The following is a 16,539-nucleotide window of genomic DNA, read 5'->3' on the forward strand; positions in this document are numbered from 1 at the left end:
TTTGTATATGGCAGTTCGGGGAACAGACAAAGTCTCTATGTGATAGCTAAGTTATAGAGTCTCTATGTGTTGTAGTTTATGTGACCTGTGTGACGTCTCAAGGCAGCTAGCAGACGTTCGGATTCACCAGTTTGTCTGTTTCCTGACCTGGGCCACAGTTAGTCAAATACTATCATTATTAAGACTATGAGCCAAATTAATAGAGAGAAGAGTGGCACCTTTCCTGGAGGGATGGAGTCTGTCTCATTTTAGCAGGTCAGGTCTACCCCAAAAACTCTTCCAATTGTCCATAAATCCTATGCTATTCTCCGGATACCACTCAGTCATCCATTCAGACACTAATCTACTTTAAACATTGTCACCACGATGAGCAGGGAGGGGGCCAGAGCATATTACAGTGTCTGACATACTTTTTGCAATTTCAGACACCTCTTTAACATTATCTTTAGTGATCTCTGATTGGTGAAGCCAGACATTGTTAGTGCTGACATGAATAACAATTTTAGAAAATGTACGTATAGCATTAGCCAGCACTTGTAAATTAAATCTGATGTCAGACGCCCGAGCCCTCAAAATGTATTTAACAATGGTGGCTGGAGTCTCTGTTCCCATGTTCCTTACAACAGAATCATCAATTAAGGCTCTTTCATCATGATTCTCAGTGGGTGCATTGACTGGACACCCTAAAAGGAACGGGAGAGTGGTGTCGCTTTGCTGAGTGAGTATGCTGCTGAGACGTCACCCAAACGCCCGGCTGCAGGGGCTCTACAGCCGGAACCAAATTGTGTGTGTTGCTCGCTGTACTACCCACATCTGAAACAGTATCTACCAGCTTGTATTTCTCACTGACCTCCACCAGTGTTCGAATGCGTTTCTCTAACTCGTTAACCTTCTCCGTCAGCCTGACTAATTCCTTACATTTATCACATGTGATTCACTCACTGCTGATGGAAGAAACAATAGTAAACATGTGGCATTCAATGCAAGAAGAAATAACATAAGCAGATGCCATGACTTCAATTGTTTGTTGTTGTTGTTGTTGTTGTTGTTGTTATGGTTGATCTTGAGCGGTGAGTGTTTGAGATTGATATGGTTCCTGATGTTTGAAATTGATGCAATAATCTGTGTTAAACACAGTAGAGAAAACGAATGTACGCAGTCGAGACATGAGATGTAGACAAGCAGTAAAAGAAAAAAGAGAGAAAATGGGTGCACACAATAAAATACATGCAGTTGAAACAGTAGAAAAGTGGTAAAGCCAGAAGCACATGTCAAAATGGCAAAGGATAAAACGATGAATGTATAAGAATAAGCAATGCTAAGCAGGGTAGCAAGCTACAAGCACTCGTGCAGCATGCCGGCAGCAACCAGAACAGTAAGTGACATCAGGAAAAGTTTTGCCGCAATATATTACAGTATATTCATGGATACCAGGTTGAAAAACATTTGATTGTTCATGAGTATAACATTTAGAGGGGACAACATTCAAGACAAATACACTGAAAATATGACAGGATAAATTATTAATTGTTTTTATTATTATTATTTATAATTTCAAGGTCTTTGTGTGGTGTGTCATAGTTCATCCTCAAAGGTTGAAGGTTTAAACTCTGATCTTTGGAGAGAATGAGAGAAATCCTCAATCACCATTGTGTTATTGGAGCACTATTGGCTCCATCTACTCTACAAAATAATGTGTTAAATTTGGAACCACTTATCAAAATAATTTTGGTCAGTTTTATTAATTCGTTTAAATGTGTTGTAAGCTATTTTAGCCATTCTACTTTTACAAGACAGAGACATTGAATTAGCCATGCCCCCTCTTTCAAAAAACACCAAAGAATTTGCTTTTTTGAGACAGACGTTGTGCAGAAACAGTTGCTTATAACAACAGCAGAAAATAGCGCCCTCAACAGATAACTTTTATGAACAACATGACTTAAAAATGTCAGTAGGCCTCAATATTTTGCTGCAACTACAATACTATGAGAACACGTAAAATGATTGACAGGCCGAAAACATCATTGTCACATTTCTGTTGGCTGTTTACAGAATCTAGAGCTGTTGCAAAGACCTGTGAGATATCTTACAACTCTTATTTCAGTAATACCTTTCAGGGAGTAGGACAATTTTTTGCATTCCTATCCATGAAAACATTGTTTTGTAAAATAAAATATAATTAATTAAAAGTAACACTTTTCAATATGTTTGTACTTTTTAACATTAGTAAAAGCATTTTGTATAAACGAAGAAAAAAATTAAAAAATATATTTCACTGCATTTATTAATCTTAGTTAATTTATATATTTATGTATAAAAATAAAATGTTCGTTGTTAGTTCATTTTAACTAATGTAGTTAACAAATGTTAACAAATTCAACGTTCAGTGTTTCCCAAAATTATATTTTTAAAATCCATAGAATATACTAGAGACAATCTATAAAAGACAAACATCCCATTTAAGAAAGCAGAAACTAAAAAGGAGATGGCAGGGGATTTGGGATGGGGAAATAACGGGCCAAATTTCTGAGAGAAAGTGTTGACACGCCATCATTAGTCTATTTAATTATGTGTCACAACAATAAATGTTTTCCTTTTGTGTTCAACAGAAGAGATGGTTTGGAACAACATGAGGGTGAGTAAATGATGACAGCAGTTTACTTTTGGGGTGAACTGTTATCTTAAATGTAGTTTCCCAAATACTGTTGAATGTTTTCTGCTAAACTGTGTAGAGGATAAAATAAATAAATGATAAACATTTACTTAATTTTTCTGTATAATGCTGTAAAACAGTTTAAAGTATATTATGTATTTAAAGTGAGACAACAGGACAGTCAAAGTACAAAGAGAAATCTTATCTTTTTTTATTAAAAAATCTTATTTATGCTTCACTCCAGTCCAGTTGGTGGCGGTATTACACCATATGTCGGATTGTCAACCGCCATTAAACAACACAAGAAGAAGAAGAACAGGGCTGATAAATCAGATATTTGTTTTCAAGCGCATCAACACTCCAGTCCAGTTGGTGGCGGTAATTCACCAGAAGTTGTTTTGCAAACCTTCAGAAAACACCAGAAGAACTCATTTCGGTAAGTGTTCAACATCATTTGTGAGATTTATATTGATTTTTGATTGATAATTTTCTCTCTTAGGCGTTTTAATCTCTGTAAAATAATCTTTTGTATCTCATCATGACACATTGTTTTGTGACTGACGCTTAAAAATAATCAGTTTCAGGAGAAACACAGAAATTGAGAATATTATGATTAATTTCTGATCGATGATCTCTTTAAATCAGCGGCTGATTGTAAATGAGTTCAATGTTCGGTGAGAGTGGGGCACAAAAAACGATCTGCTTTCCTCGAGTTTGTTTAAATGCATATTTGGGATTACTGGTCATATTCAAGAGGTAAACAAATCAACTAAAACACTCAAGAACAGGTTTATTTACACTTTCTGTCTGTCTGTGGCTCAACTCAAGTTTATAATTTAGTCCAGTTTGATTAATTAATGGTGAAGTTCTGTCCAGTGTTGGTGTAATGCATTAATAAGTAATTAATTACTGTAATTTAGTTTTTCATTGAAAAAAAATAAAGGGATTACTCTTAATTTTTCAGTAATTTAATTAGTTACTTCTAATTGCATTAAATACTGTATAGACTATAGAACAATTCTATATGAAACAATTGTGAATTTTAAATCTAAATTTCACGTCTAATGTTAAAATGTATGAGATAACGCTGCCCCCTTAAATTCTTTGGCCAGTACATTTATTGATTTTATATGATTTATTTGAAAGAATTAAAAGAACACTTTCATGTCGATCCTTGTATTTTTCAACTGCTCGAGGTTGATCAGGGTTTTAGGAAGTTATTATCAATAAGTAGTGCAATTACTTTTCAGACAGAGTCATTTGTACAGTAATATAATTACACTGTAGAAGATGTAATTAGTTAGTAATTCATTACTTTTTTAGAGGAACTTACCCACCACTGGCTCTGTCTTTAAAGATGTTTGCTAACGTCCCAGAAACGTTGTGGTTGCATCATAAAAACAATGCTAATCCCATAAATTAATGTATAGCGCTTGATGTTTTTGTAGAGACAGTCAATGTGCATTTTTTGCAAAATTTCTGCCAACAAAAGGACAGTTTACCAAATCTGCTAAATATTTTACTTGATTAAATTGTGACTTATTAATATTTTTCCATTTTTGTGATTGAAAGATAAATTTTTTATGTATGACAAATTTCTGTTTGGATTTTAAACCCATTTATGGACTTACTGTATATTGTAACTCATATTGTATTGTTGCCTTTGAGTTTTAATTATATGTAATTTAAGTATTTTTAATGTAATGTATGTATTGTTTTATTGAGCCTTTACGTGAGGGAGAGGGAGAGAGGGAGAGGGAGGGAGGAGGGAGGGAGGGAGAGGGAGGGAGTGGGATTGACAATAAAGTTTTTTAATTGAATTAACTTCAGCAGCGCACGCAGAGAATCAGATTACTGCACATGCGGATCACTTTGATCTGTAATGGATGCTGTTGTAAAGGTAACAGGGAGAAAAAAACACAAGACAACCCAACTAAAATCAACATTTTGCCAAGAGTCTAACATCAACCCTGGTTATCTGCAGGTAAGGTGGAACTTGGGGTTAGTTCACCCAAAAATTCTCTCATGATTTACTTCCCTTAAAGCAGATGTGTAGACTTTTGTTCTTCATTCTATAAGCACAATTCAGCTCTTTTTGTTCATACTATGAAAATAAATGGGTGCCATAAGGCTGCTGGCTGTTTGATGGCCAAAGTCATATTTAGGCAGCATAAAAGTAATCCACATGACCCCAGTCAATCAATTAATGTATTTAATAATGTTATTAATGGATTGGGAAGATTTCTCTATTTTATTATCTGTTGCTTTGCTTTATTTTTAGATATTCCAGAGTTATTTCTGTGTTTGTTTCCTTAACTTTTTATCCTGACCTGCAGCAGAATTGCGCTTGAATAATGGGGTTTACCTTTACGTAATACTCCGGGATTCCCTCAATGTACGAGTGCATATACGCAAACTTGAGGGACCGTCGATATTTTACAGTGGTGTTTATAAATGGGTATAGTGAATGTACTTTTCCCTCTGTATTCCCAGAAATGTTTTGTTGGCTTGTTGTTGGGCTGCACCCTATGATGTTTGTAATTCGGTCAGCAAACCTGTCAGAGTGCTGCTGATGTGTTTACATGGCCACATAAGCAGCTTTCTACGTGACAAACCTAGGTGGAAGGAAATCTACGTTCTTGTTTACATGACATTTCAAGTGCAAGTAAAGGTGGTCACTGTGAACTTTAGGTCATAAAACTGGGAATCCTGCATGAATGGTGTCGAAATGTCTGACTTAACTTAAAGAATGCACATCTGCTTCATTTAATCTACTACAGAACAAAGCAGTACTTGTGAAATTGGCACAGACTCCCCCAGGGTAAAACAAATAAAAAACAGTATATTAACAATAAATAACATCTCTAAGAACGAATGGAGGATCAAAAGACTTAAGGAACTCTTAATTTAAGAATAAAAGGGCAATTAACCATGCTGGGAAACGGACCGTTATTGTGAATTAAATCCATGAATTCCTTGGACTGATCTCTCCATTATTACACACTCCAAACCTGTAAAGGATCAACTTTTATATTCTAGAATATATCAGACAATGTTTATTCTCGCTGTAACCATGTAAAAGTGTTACATGGCATACATCTATTATAATGATGATGTTTTTGTGTTCAGATGTTCATCATGAGAGAACAGATGAATGTGATCCACGCTGGAGAACAGCAGATGCTGCAGATACCAGTGAAGATGTGTTCAGTGAAGCTGCTGGACTGCAGGAACCTGATGAAGATGAGAGGAGATATCAAAGTAGATGAACAACAGAGTAATGATGATGATTTTATTCCTTCAGATATGTTTCTTCTTGTAATGTTGTTTTACATATTCATGACAATCGACTTGTTGGGATCTGTTAGCAGATGATTTTATCACTCAAAAGTCACACTAAAAAGTTTCTCTCTATTTTTTATTGTCAGTTTAGAAGTGCTCAGTTGTCTTTTAAGGTACATTCACACATCTGCCTAAAGATATGCATCTATCACCATTCATTTAAGGATTAAAGGACTGGGGTTCTGGTAGAGTAAATGCTGGCGTGTTTGTCTGCCGCTGCTCACCGATTATTTTATTTTTGTTTGTTCATTGTAGAGTTTTTTAAAAATTTTTTAAACAATGTAAAACACTGCTACACTTACTGGTGACCTGGATTAGAAGTGTGTGGATGCTGTCTCTTTTGTCAATCTGGTGTCAGCTGATGAAGAATATGCTCTGCCTTCTATTATCCATATTGTCCAGCTGGAATTTTGTTGTTATTCCTTACCAGCTTCAACAGAGTGCATCCATCCTGTGTATTTACGGGTTTATGCTGTTACTCCAATATGGTTCTACACTATCTACCCTCAGATCTATGGCATTTGAAATCTTCAATCCATCTGTCAGTGGAAGATTTTTGCCAGCGCAGTGGTTTGCCTCTTATTTGAAAGGAAGAACGTTTTCTATTTACTTTGAAAACCTTTCCTCTACATCGGCTCCTCTATTATGTGGGGACCCTCAGGGGTCGATTCTAGGACCCTTTTCTCCATGTACATGCACCCACTGGCCTCAATTTTGCAGAGATATGGCATGTCTTATCATTGCTATGCTGACGACACTCAATTTTATTTTCCAGCATGCTTGGCCAAAAAATCATCAATCGAAAATGCCCTAAATTGCTTTGCTGTTATTAAGTGCTGGCTGGCAGACAATGTTAAATGAGAGCAAAACTGAAGTCCTGATTCTCAGCTCCCTTACCTGGACTGGCCAACCAGCTAGGTCCGCTGTCGTTAAATGTGCAAGTTCATGCAAGGAGCCTTGGAGTGATCCTGGACTCATCACTACTTTTAAATTGATAGATCAGTGCTGTTGTTAAGAGCAGCTTTTTCCATCTGGGATCAATTGCAAAAGTAAACCACTTTCTCTCTAAATTAGATCTAGAAATTATGATTCACTTGCAAATATCGTCAAGGTTAGATTACTGGCTGAAACTGCTTTGTCCTGTTTGCAGTTTGTCCAGAATGCGGCCGCTAGTCTCTTTGCAGGGTCTAGAAAGTCTGACCACATTACCCAGTATTGGCATCCCTTCACTGGCTCTCCATAAAATGGAGGATAGGTTTTAAAATTATGCTCTATGTATATAAAGCTCTATCTGGTCTCGCACCTCTATCTCTGTGACCTTCTTGTCCCTTATTCTCCTTCTAGAGCACTTTGGTCAGCTGACCAACTTCTACTGAAAGTTCCTTGTCACTTCAAATTGAAGGGTGATCATGCATTTGCTATTGTAGATTAGTCATTAGATGGTGATCTGCCATACCTGATGCAGTCTATCAAAGACCTGATAACAAGCTCATCAATGGAACCAGGAGTGAAAGAGCAGTGAGATATTTTCAATATGCAGTGTTGTGTGTCCCATGGTAAAAGAGTGAGAAAATCTGCTCCACAAAAATGCAAAATATCATGCAGGTTGATGTCAGAAACCACATAGCTGGTCTGTGTCAGACCAAATGTAGCTATTCTGAAGTTTACAAAACCCGAAAGGCAGCTATTAAGAGAATATATCAGATGTTATTTTCCAACAAGACAATGCTCCTGCCCACACTGCAAAGACCACCAAGATGTGGCTTGAGAACAAGCCCATAAGGCTCATGATCAATCTGGTCAGAGTCCAGATTTGAATTGGAATTTTTTTTTCAACTACTCATCAAATTTTTTGAAGACATCAACATTGAGTGGATAAACATTGACTCTTCTTTCTGTAAAAAGCGGTCCGCAAGTTTACCTACAAGGCTTAAACATTTAAAGAAATAAAATGGGAACAACTATCCCATACATAGTCACTTTATTTGTTCAATTCTTGTTCATTTCCTGACCAGTTGATAAGGGATTTGATAACTGCCAGCTTAAAGTTTCTTGGACATGCCCTAAAGATAACGAGGAATTAAAATATTAAGAAGAGGTTCTGAGGGGGCCTGGGTAGCTCAGCAAATAAAGACAATGACTACCTCAACTGTAGTCTCAAGTTAGACTCCAGTCAGTCTTCCTAAGCAACCAGTTGTTACGGTTGCGAGGGTGGGTATGGTCATGTTGGGTTAACCTCCTCATGGTTTCTATATTGTGGTTCTTGCTCTCGGTGGGGCGCGTGGTGAATTGTGCGTGGATGAATAGCATGAAGCCTCCACACGTGCTAAGTCTCCGTGGTAACATGCTCAACAAGCCATGTGATAAAATGCTTGGATTGACCATCTCAGACATGTAGGCAACTGAGGTTCGTCCTCCACCACCCAGATTGAGGCGAATCACTATGCCACCAAGAAGACCTAGAGCGCATTGGGAATTGGGCATGCCAAATTGGGAGAAAAGGGGAGAAAATCTGAAAAAAAACACCTTATAGTAAAACACCTCTTTAAGGAGCTTAGTAAGAATTGGATCTAGCGTACAGTGGGTACGGAAAGTGAATTTTTCACTCTTTGTTATATTGCAGCCATTTGCTAAAATCATTTAAGTTCATTTTTTTCCTCATTATTGTACACACAGCACCCAATATTGACAGAAAAACACAGAATTGTTGACATTTTTGCACATTTATTAAAAAAGAAAAACTGAAATATCACATGATCCTAAGTATTCAGACCCTTTGTTCAGTATTTAGTAGAAGCACCCTTTTGATCTAATACAGCCATGAGTCTTTTTGGGAAAGTTGAAACAAGTTTTTCACATCTGGATTTGGATATCCTCTGCCATTCCTCCTCGCAGATCCTCTCCAGTTCTGTCAGGTTGGATGGTAAACGTTGGTGGACAGCCATTTTCAGGTCTCTCCAGAGATGCTCAATTGGGTTTAAGTCAGGGCTCTGGCTGGGCCATTCAAGAACAGTCACAGAGTTGTTGTGAAGCCACTCCTTCATTATTTTAGCGGTGTGCTTAGGGTCATTGTCTTGTTGGAAGGTGAACCTTCGGCCCAGTCTGAGGTCCAGAGCACTCTGGAGAAGGATATCCCTGTACTTGGCCGCATTCATCTTTCCCTCGATTGCAACCTGTCCCTGCAGCTGAAAAACACCCCCACAGCATGATGCTGCCACCACCATGCTTCACTGTTGAGACTGTATTGGACAGGTGATGAGCAGTGCCTGGTTTTCTCCACACATACCGCTTAGAATTAAGGCCAAAAAGTTCTATCTTGGTCTCTTCAGACCAGAGAATCTTATTTATCACCATCTTGGAGTCCTTCAGGTGTTTTTTAGCAAACTCCATGCGGGCTTTCATGTGTCTTGCACTGAGGAGAGGCTTCCGTCGGGCTACTCTGCCATAAAGCCCCGACTGGTGGATGGTTGACATACTACAACTTTCTCCCATCTCCCGACTGCATCTCTGGAGCTCAGCCACAGTGATCTTTGGGTTCTTCTTTACCTCTCTCACCAAGGCTCTTCTCCCCCGATAGCTCAGTTTGGCCGGACGGCCAGCTCTAGGGAGGGTTCTGGTCGTCCCAGACGTCTTCCATTTAAGGATTATGGAGGCCACTGTGCTCTTATGAACCTTAAGGGCAGCAGAATTTTTTTGTAACCTTGGCCAGATCTGTGCCTTGCCACAATTCTGTCTCTGAGCTCTTCAGGCAGTTCCTTTGACCTCATGATTCTCATTTGCTCTGACATGCACTGTGAGCTGTAAGGTCTTATATAGACAGGTGTGTGGCTTTCCTAATCAAGTCCAATCAGTATAATCAAACACAGCTGGACTCAATTGAAGGTGTAGAACCATCTCAAGGATGATCAGAAGAAATGGACAGCACCTGAGTTAAATATATGAGTGTCACAGCTAAGACACTGAATACTTAGGACCATGTGATATTTCAGTTTTTCTTTTTTAATAAATGTGCAAAAATGTCAACAATTCTGTGTTTTCTGTCAATATGGGGTGCTGTGTGTACAATAATGAGGGAAAAAAATGAACTTAAATGATTTTAGCAAATGGCTGCAATATAAAAAAGAGTGAAAAATTTAAGGGGGTCTGAATACTTTCCGTACCCACTGTACATGTTGTTGCTTTTGATAGGTGGTAAAAAATTGCCACCACAACAGCCCTAGTGCAGATTGGCATAGAGTGGAACTGAAATCAGCCCAGCAAATGTGACACCAAAATATAAATATTAAGCATTCTGTATCAAATTAATTCGATATCGAAATTCGATATATCGCCCTATCCTTAATATTATATAATATAATAATAGCAATTAGGTGTGTAACATTTCTAATTTCTCACGGTTCGGTTTGTATTTTGTTTTAAGGTCATGGTTTCAGTATATTACTGCCAAATCCAAAGAATACTCTATTTGGTAAACACTTCAACAGGTTTGCGCTTAATAAAAATCATGGGTTTACAACAGTAACCATAGTTTTACCTTGGCATTTGTTGTAAAATCATAGTAACCACATATTAACATGGTTACTGATATGCTTACAATATATAGTAAAATCATGGTCACTATATAGAAACTACAGTATTACTGTTAAACCATGGTTAATTGTATCTAAATGTTGTCTTCTGCTCAAATGGTTGCTTCTGGTTCATGGTTACTACAATATTATTAAAGTAAAAGCATGGTTAATTTTCATATAAAATAATCAAGATTTAAAATGTATAACTGGACTTTAATGCTATATGCATCAACATAAAGTGCATTTTAGACTTAAAATCAGAGTGTCGTCTTAAAAATGGAAGGGATTGTGTGTGTGCAATTTCGGCTCCGCTATGGCCTAGTCCCTGACCGTGATGCCAGTGCTTGCCAAACTGTGGTTGGTGAACCGTACGGTTCGATTTTTTGCTGAGAACCATTACACCCCTAATAGCTATTCAGGATGACTGCGTTCCAAAATGAACAGTTTAAATGTAAAATGGACCAAGACTAATGTTGACCTAAAAGATTATTTTATTATATAATTCCAAGTTAATATGTATTTGTATTAAATTACTGAATGTGTATGGAGTACACGTACCTGAAGAAGTATGGCAAAATAATTGTGAAGCCATAAAATTAAAAAATAAATACATTTACATTTTAAAATCATGACAGCGCGAATTATAGTATTAATCTTACACAAGTCCAAGTTATGAATGTCAAACTCAAAATGAAATAAGCACTGTTGAAGTCTCACAAGTCTGAAGAAAAACAAAACAGATTTAGCACGTGTTCTACATTTCAATGTAAATACTTGTAAATGGTACAAGTAAAGAAAAACTATAAACATGTAACAAAAAGTTAAATGCAACATAATATATGCAATTTCAAGACATTCATTGATGGAATAGACTGGATTTGAACATTATTGGAAAGCTTAAATGTGACCAATTTGCTGAAAATCTAATGATAAAATCTAATTTGTAAAATTAATATTTTTGAGTTGTTCCTACAAGGTTTATCTAGAAGGTTCCTTTAAATTTAGCTGAGAGAGAATTTCCTTCATATATAAGCAAAATGGACATTGTAACAGAAATGTATCCATATTGAATCAGAATCTAATCGGGAAATCTGTATCAATACCCAGCCCTGCTGTAAACTGTAGGCTTTTTCAATGAAATGGGAATAAAACAAACAACATATTGACACTTTGTATTGTCTGATCAATGCTTTACTCATCTGCCACAATAATGCAATATACAGTATGTTAATCTTTTGAAAGTTTTCAAGTCAAGTGGTTTTTATTGCAGTTCAACCATATACAGTGTTAGTACAGTCCTCACTATCCTCTGCAGGGCTTTGCGGTCCGAAATGATGCAAGTCCCAAACTAGGCAGTGATGCAGCTGTTCTGGATGCTCTCAATAGGCCCTCTATAGAATGTAGTGAGGATGGGGGGCGGGAGATGTGCTTTTCTCAGCCTTTGAAGAAAGTAGAGACGCTGGTGGGCTTTCTTGGTGATAGAGCTGGTGTTGAGGGACCAGGTGAGGTTCTCCGCCAGGTGAACACCAAGGAATTTGGTGCTCTTGACGACCTCCACAGAGGAGCCGTTGATGTTCAGCAGAGTGGTCCCTCTGTGCTCTCAAAGTCAACTAACACCTCTTTTGTTTTGTCCATATTCAGAGACAGGTTGTTGGCTCTACACCAGTCCGTTAGCTGCTGCACCTCCTCTCTGTATGCTGACTTGTCTTTCTTGCTGATGAGACCCACCACGGTCATGTCATCGGCGAACTTGATGATGTGGTTCGAGCTGTGCATTGCTGCACATATGAGCCCCTCGAAGCACTTCATAATGATGGGTGTGAGTGTGACAGGACAGTAGTCGATGAGTCAAGACACTGAAGACTTATTTGGCATGGGGACGATGGTGGTGGCCTTGAAGCACATTGGAACGACAGCGCTGTTACAATGACAGATGTAAGAACATCTGCCAGCTGGTCTGCATATCCTCTGAGCACTCTGCCAGGAGTGTTGTATGGTCCAGCAGCTTTCCATGGGTTGACTCAACGTAGAGTTTTCCTCACATCAGCCGTGGTAAGACAGAGCACCTGGTCGTTGGGAGGAGGGATGGTCTTCCTTGCCACCACGTCATTCTGCGCCTGGTGATGGTCTTGGAGAAAGTGACATCATCAATGCACTTGCTGATGTAGCTGATCACTGATGCTGTGTATTCCGCCAAGTTGGTAGAGTCGCCATATTTTGCAGCCTCCCTGAACATGTGCCAGTCTGTACACTCAAAACAGACCTGAAAAGCAGAGCTGGCTCCTGCTGGCCAGGTTTTCACCTGCTTCTGAAGCAGTCTGTATGCTTGGATTAAAATAACCGAGATGTGGTCTGAGTAGCCGAGGTGGGGGCGGGGCTCCACCCGGTATCCGCCTGGGATGTTTGTGTAAACAAGATCAAGCATGTTCGCCCCTCTCTGTCGCTGAGCCACATCTCGGTGAAAACAAAGACGCAGCAGTCTCTAAACTCACGCTGCGTAGTCTGATGTTGTCGGATGTAGTCCAGTTTATTGTCCAGGGAGCAAACATTTGAGAGCAGGACAGACGGGAGAACCGGCCAGCTAGGGTTTGTTTTTAGCCTAGCATGGATCCCCGCCCTCTTGCCACGCTTTTGCTTCCTCGCACACCGCTTACGACGTCCTCTCGCCCGGCCACCGGCATCAGGAGGACTGGAGGCCTGGTCTCCGCTGCAAGCCGAGGTCGCATAGCTTCTCCTGCAGATCATCATGCAGCTTGGTTGTTGCATGAGTCTTATATTTGAGCAGTCTCTGGCAATGGTAAACACTAACACCGGTTGCTCCGATGTCCATGTGCCGTAAAAGTCTGGCTAAGTAACAAAAATAGCACCATTTTAGATCCAGAGTGGCCGCAGCGTGCTACCGCGCCATCATCTTGGATTGAAATCTGATCCAATTTCATCATGGAACATCATCTTCGTCAGTTCTATTAATAATGTATGGGCTGTCTAGCTGTTGAAGGTTTGGCTTCTGCTTTAAACTCTTTGCTCTGAACTATCTTAAGCTCTGTACACACATGCAGCGACAAAGCCAAAGACTTCATATCATTCATTTTTAATGAGATCTGGCGGTTTCCAGTGACACGAGCGACAACTACCTCTGACGACCAAGTGAGGGCGTGTTCAGCTTTATTCAAATTTTGACAGTATTTTTGCAGTGACAACCAATAGGGAGAAGATGTGTCAGTGGAGCTCATGTCATCCGTTTCCTAGTCCAGTACAGGCCACACAGAACAGTTAAAGTTTCTGTGAGCGTTTAGACTGTTTTGTATGATTTGTCTGTAACCATTTACATGGATATATTAAAAATAATGCGCGGAAAAGAAAGAGTTTGAACTGTTTGTTTAATTTATACATTGATGGTTCGTTCATCTTGTATATGGTATGATGTAGTTAGAACTACTGCAGAAGTTCTTGTCAGTCTGAGTAAGTTTGATTCTTAGATTTCGTACATTGATAGATTGTTCAAGGTTACTAACATTTAATTTGAATAACCAACATTTATTTAACTCTTGCCTATACCCAACACCTTGCTAGTTCAGAGCATATAAACCTTCGGGGCTCAACTCATCATGTGCACAAGCTTCAGGGTTAACAGAGTTGACAGAACATTTGTGCCGAGCTTCTTGACATCGCTGAACCCGATCTGAACCGGTTTGGCTCCATCTGGTTTTCTCAACCTGAAACTTACTCTGAAAATCTGAGTTTCTTCAACTAGCTTTGTGCAACAGGCCACTGGGCATGTCATGTAATTTTGATATAAACATTTTATTTTTAGCTAATTGACACCCCTAGTATGAATCTATGGCCCTTGCACAGCACAAATAAATACATTTGTCCCTCTTGAACTGATTTTTGTTAATTTACTTTGTTCATTGTAGAGCTGATGGACGTGAAAGAGGAACATCAAGAGCTGAATGAAGCAGAGAAGAAACATCACGATTTCACAACTGGAGAAAAATCTTTGAGTTGCTCAAAGACTGAAAATAATTTCTCACCAAAAAATCCTCAAAGAAGTGCAGCAAAGAAATCTCTTACTTGCTCTCAGTGTGAAAAGAATTTCGCATGTAAAAAAAATCTTAATGTACACATGAAAATTCACACAGGAGAGAAGCCTTGCACATGCCATCAGTGTGGAAAAGGTTTTACCATGAAAAGCAACCTTAATGTACATATGAGAATTCACACAGGAGAGAAGCCTTACAAATGCCATCAGTGTGGAAAAGGTTTCACCATGAAAAGCAACCTTAATGTACACATGAGAATTCACGCAGGAGAGAGACCTTTCACGTGCCATCTGTGTGGGAAAGGTTTCATTCTGCAAGCAAAACTTGATGTACACATGAGAATTCACATAGGAAAAAAGCCTTTCATGTGCCATCAGTGTGGAAAATGTTTTGCATTTGCAGTTTCTCTCAAAAAGCATGTCCGACATCACGGTAGCAGAGAAAAGCCATTTGAATATGATAACTGTTGTAAAGCATTTGTTGAGGATTCAGACCTAAGAAAACACATGAAAATGCACACAAATGAGAAGCCTTACAAGTGTTCTATTTGTGGGAAATGTTTTGCACACCTGTCCAATTTGAAAGAGCACCAGAAAATTCATACCTTTGCTGGAGTTCATATGTGCATTGAATGTGGGAAGATCTTTACTACAGTCGGCAGCATGAAACAGCACCAAAGAATCCATACTGGAGAAAAACCTTACAAGTGCTCATACTGTGAAAAGAGTTTCGCTCAGTCACAATACCTGAAAATACACGAGAGAATTCATACTGGAGAGAAACCTTACAAGTGCTCACACTGTGAAAAGAGTTTCACTCAGTCATATAACCTGAAAACACACAAGAATATTCATACTGGAAAAAAACCTTACAAGTGCTCACACTGTGAAAAGAGTTTCACTCATTCACAACACCTGAAAAAACACGAGAGAATTCATACTGGAGAAAAACCTTACAAGTGCACACACTGTGGAAAGAGTTTCACTCTGTCATGCAATCTGAAAACACATGAGAGAATTCATACTGGAGAAAAACCTTACAAGTGCTCACACTGTGAAAAGAGTTTCACTCAATCACAACACCTGAAAACACACGAGAGAATTCATACTGGCGAAAACCGTACTACTGCGATTCATTGATAAAAGTTTCATCAAAGCAAGTAATCTAGACATTTCAAAAAGTATTGCCCAAATAGACCGATCCTCATATAGCAGCAATAACCTCAACCAAGTGTTTCTGGTAGCTGCAGATTAGACATTGAAATTTTGGACAATTTTTCCTTAAAGAACTGCTTTAGCTCAGCCATATTCTTAGGATGTCTGGAGTGAACGGCTCTCTTGAGGTCATTTCACAGCATCTCTATTGGGTTAAGGTCTGGGCTCTGACTGGGCCACTCCAAAAGGAGGATTTTCTTTTTTTGAAGCCATTCTGTAGTGGATTTACTTCAATGTTTATGGTTATTGTCCTGCTGCATCACCCAATGTCACAAATCCGGCCTCTGTAATTCCTTCCACACAACACCAGAGGGTGCCATCACCTGCATATTGACATTAACTCTTTAAACTCCAGTTTACATAATTCCTGTACCTGGCACAGATTACCTGCTCACCTGTTTCTCATTTACTCAGCTATTTAAGACACACTTTCACTCTCTGTCATTGCAAAGTCTTGTTTTGCCCTGGCTGACATTTCCGAGCATTATCTGAGTTTACTGCCTTGCTTGTGTATGATCCTGGACTGTTTAACCTGTTTTGACCCGTTGCTGTCTGCCTACTGTTACCAGATTACCTGGATATAACGTGATTGTCTGCTGCCTGCCATGATCTCATGCTTGTTTATTGACTACCTCTCTAGATTGCCTTGGGTATTACTTTTGCTGATGATTGACCCCTGCCTGTCTGTATTACTACGTTTATTGTTATTAAAACTG

General features: G+C 38.8%; 1 pseudogene; it reads left to right on the top strand.

Annotated features, from left to right (window-relative positions):
• Positions 1-16,539, top strand: part of LOC127618558 (zinc finger protein 271-like) — a 53,393-nt pseudogene extending 36,854 nt beyond the window's left edge.

The sequence above is a fragment of the Xyrauchen texanus genome, chromosome 25, assembly GCF_025860055.1.
Source record: "Xyrauchen texanus isolate HMW12.3.18 chromosome 25, RBS_HiC_50CHRs, whole genome shotgun sequence".
Lineage (NCBI taxonomy): Eukaryota > Metazoa > Chordata > Actinopteri > Cypriniformes > Catostomidae > Xyrauchen > Xyrauchen texanus.